The sequence below is a fragment of the Myotis lucifugus genome, unplaced genomic scaffold (assembly GCF_000147115.1).
Source record: "Myotis lucifugus unplaced genomic scaffold, Myoluc2.0 scaffold_396, whole genome shotgun sequence".
In the NCBI taxonomy this organism is placed as follows: domain Eukaryota; kingdom Metazoa; phylum Chordata; class Mammalia; order Chiroptera; family Vespertilionidae; genus Myotis; species Myotis lucifugus.
The window spans coordinates 463,077-467,540 of NW_005871444.1; positions in this window are offsets into that span (position 1 = coordinate 463,077).

Here is a 4,464-nt window from a genome sequence, read left to right on the forward strand (position 1 = left end):
CTGGACATGGGAAGGTGGGTAGACTGAGAACAAAAGATATACTAGGGGGGAGGAGAGGCAGAAATCCTAAGCATGAACAGTGTGATCAAAACTGAGGGGTCCAGGGGGAAAGCAAGCATTGAGGAGTGAATCACACGTCTGACCTGAGTTTAGGGCATATATCACGAGGAATCAGAAACTGAGCCTGGAAATGCCGTTTGGGGAGGCAACGGGGACCCCTGATTGGGTAGAGCAGAGCAGGAACACACTGGAGCTGAGTTTTGGACAGGGCCATGTGACCATGGTGAAGAATGGGGATGGGAGGGAGAGCAGCTGGGGAGAGACTGCTTAGAATGATCCATTCTGAGTCAGCCAGCCCAGTCCCCGCAGAAACTGCCAGCCCCCAGCTCCACTGCCCAGGCCCCAGAAGAGTCATTCTCCCACGGGCACAGCTCCCTCCCCTTTGACCTATAAATAGCCACATAAAGGTCTTTACATGCGCGCGCAGCCCAGCCTCAGACATGCTAGTGCTGAGCTGTCACCCACTGGAACCTGGCTCCCCCAGCCCTGCCTGGTTCCCCCCCCGCCCACCGCCGTCCCTTGGGAGAAGCCAGCCTGTGGTCCCCTGACATGGGCAGCGGTCAGCAGGAAGTGCTAGACAGCAGCATCTTCCTGAGCTGAATCCTACACCCCAGGTCCCTGAGTGATATGCCACGCCATACCAGAGGAGCGAGGGAGGCATATTTCTGTCTGTGATGGTACAGGCCTCTCATTTAAACCCACTCAGGGGCCCTTGGTAAGGCCCACTGCTCACCTGGACCAGGTGAAGAGGAGGCCCCAGAAGGTCTGAGCCCTTGCCCTCCTCTCTGGGGAGGGTTCTGGGAACTTTTGTGACAACTGTGGGTGCTGTCCTGGAACTTGAGGTACCCCGTCCTGTAATGCTGGGGCTCCCTGGAGAAGAAGATCCTAACACTTTGTGCAGGGGACAGGCATCATAATAAACATGAGGGACGCCAGGTCCGGCCGACCCCTCAGGATCCTGACTTTGCCACTCGCTAGAGCATGACTTTGAAAAAGCCGCTGAACTTCCTTGGGCTCGAATGTCCTCACCTGCAAGACAGGGATTACCCCCGCCTGCCGACCCCTGTGGGCCTCGGAAGCAGAGGCCAGTGCATACTGGAGTTTTCTCCATACACAAAGGGCTCAGGAAAAGCAATCCTGCTCCAGCCCCCCTGTGCTGGAAGCCCCGCCTAGCTGGCCTCTAGTTGGGAAGTGAGGGGGGGGGGGCTCTAAGGAACCCAAGGCCTCCCCCAGAAACACAGCCTCCCCTAAAGAGAGGCCTAGGCCCCAATCTCACCCATCAGGGCCTGATTGGAGTCACCCCAATTTAATACCTGCCTCCCTTCTTCATTGAGAATGACCTGAGATCACCTGTGTAACAGGAGAGGCGAAACACCCAATATTTACTGCTTATTATATGTCAGACTCTGTACTGTGCATCCACTATCTAATGGAATTAAGTGTCATGATAACTCTATCGTATAAATCACATATACGTAAAAGACATCATAGGTACAGTATATATCATATGATATACATGACATATTAGATATGTGAGAGAGAGATACATTCTCATTTTAGAAGCAGGGAGAGGATACAAACTCAGGTCCCTCTACCTCCAAGAATCTTGCTTTTTTCTTGATGCTTTTCTACTCTTTTCCTGGTGCAGGGGAAAGGAGAGTTTCTCTGGGGAGGTGGGAGTAGTGCCATGGTCACACTCTGTCCACTTCAGCTCTTTCCCCTTCTCTTCTAAAGGTAATGCTGGGACGAGCCACACTCCTGGGATTCCCAGTGCCAGGAGGTGAGCCCTGGGCAGCCTGGTCCATGTGGGCCGGGTACAGAACATCAATCCACAGGCCCTGGGGAGCAGCCCTGGCCTAGACTGTGGGACAAAAGCCCAGAAGCCTGACACCCACATGCATGGCCACAACCCAGGGGACCAGAGATGCCAACAAGCCTGGTGCCCACCTGGCATGGGGAGCCTGCCAGGGCCTGGCACCAGCAGGGGAAGCTGTTCTTGTGCAGTAGCCAAGGGTACCCGCAGCCTCCCTGGGCCACCGTGTCTGCTGAAGGCCAAGCGTTGTCTCCTGAAAGCCACGCTTATTTACATCTCAGGACAGCCCTGGAAACAGGGGTTTCATCCCAACCCGCAGATTAAACTGGTGGCTCTCGGCCAGGAACAAGTCTGCCCTGCTTATTTTGGGGGTTGTCAGAGCTGGTGGTGGGGAGTGTTGCAGCAGGGCGGGGGATACCACTGGCCAGGGATACTGCTAACGACCCTCCAATGAGCAGAATAGCCCTCATGTCAATGATGATGAGGCTAAGAAACCCTGAGATAAGGAAACGGACTCTCAAAGGTACTTAGCAAGCTCATACAGCTGCTGAGGGCTGGGCTCAGCTTCCAGGGTCTGGCTCGCCCATCCAGAGCCAGGCCTCCTCTTTATATCTGAGATGGGGAGACTCATCATGGTAGGGCAAACAAGCCTGCATTCCTTCCGGCAGACAGAGTTGGGAGCGCCATGGGCCCTACCACACGCCTGCCTCTGAAGCCTGTGATTGCCCTGAAGCTTCCCAGGACAATGTTGGTCCCACTGGGGTACCAGAGCTGTCAGAGTTGTAAACAGTGATTTATTTCCATCTGGAATTTTACAAGTGCTTGGTTCCTTCTGTGACCCTCCCAGCCCCATCCCCAGGCACAGCATCTGTCCTTAGGTGCTAATGGCCTGGGAGAACTCCCTACAGTCCAGAGGGAAGAAACGCTGCCCTCTCACCAGGACAGCCACCTCGACCAGGTTCCTGGAGCTGTCCTCAGAGACAGACCCTACAGAACACAGCCTGGCACATACTAAGCACACCATCAGGGAAAGAGAGACGGGTGACGGGCAGGCAGGTGTGTGAGTGTGGCCATAGTAGACGGGCAACGGGCAGGCAGGTGCGGCCATGAAGGTTCAGAAGCAGAACTCAGCCCCGAGTCCCCCTGAGTCCTGCGGTGACACAGGATGAGGTTCCAGGGCAACTCTCATGACAGTTCTAATTAAAAGTATGTTGGTGGGTGGGGATGGGTGAAAACGGTGACGGGGAATAAGAAGGACAAACTTCTAATTATAAAATAGATAAAGCACAGGGATGTAGTGTACAGCACAGGGAATAACATGACTAATAGTGCGGTAACTCTGCACAGTGAGAGATGGCTGAATAGACTTATCCTGGTGATCCCATCCTATCTGCATCCCTTGAAAAATATGAGATTCCCCTAAGGGCAGGGGATGTGCCTTATCCGTCCGGACCCAAAGTAGGCCCTCGGGCGTGCAAAATGAACGAGTGAATGCACGAACGGCAGGCTGAATTAACTGCGTGTTGTGCAACACGCTTGGCGCTCCGCAACTGAGACCTTAGTTGTGGCGTGCTGTTTGGTTGTGAGATGCTTTCCCAGCAAACAGACTGAATTCTGTTTTCCCAGGAAGGTAGATTTCCATCCATCTAGTGAAATCGTCATGACCCGTGTTCTGTGTTAATCCTCTGGGCTCATTAGCATGCCAGAGAATTCGCGCCCCTAAGCAGGTTACGTGGAAGAAACGCTGCCTCTGCTGTGGAATATTGGGGAGTGATGCCGGGTCAGAGACAGAGCCACGAGGCCAAGGGCTTCGGGAACAGTCACGCTTGCGTCCACTGGGCACCTCTCCCCTCTGGGAGCCCCACCCCACTCCACCATTTTGCACCCAGAAATCCCTCCCTCCAGGCTCAAAGCTGGGTAGCTGTTGAATTATCTAGTTATCCAGGGAAATACAGGCTGAAGACACAGAAGAATGTGAAACTGCCCCAGATGCCCCATAGCCCTCTTCCCCCTCCCAGCAGAAGCTCTTCATGCTGAGAAAGGCAGAATGGGGCAGTGGGCAGTGTATGGGGCCATGAACTGTGAGACCTTGGCCGTTGCTTAAGTTCTTGTGCCTCAGTCCTCATACAGAAAATGGGAGAAGTAAAAGGACCTCCCTCATGGGGAGGATATAAGGCATCATTGCGAGATCCTTTCAACACTGCCTGGCACATAGCAAGTGCTCAGTGAATGTTTTGCCCCCACGTTTATCCACGTAGTTCAATGGAATTAAATGGAATCTACATGGGAGTTTTCCACTCCTGCCCCACCTCCTCTGCTCCCCCAGAGGAATGCCTAGAGACAGGTGCAAGGTGGCACAAATATTGGGCATCTTCTTGACAAGGCTACAGGGAAGTGAGGCAATAGCGAGGGACATGCTAAATAATCAGGATCCCTACAGCTGACACTTCATGGCCTGCTTTACGCGATGTGGTCAGTTATCACAGCCCCGTTCCACAAACCCTAGAGCCTGTCACCTTGCCCCAGGCCTGCCCAGGCTTAACACCAGTGAGATCCATGTCTAAAAGTTGAACCTCCCCATCTCAGCATGT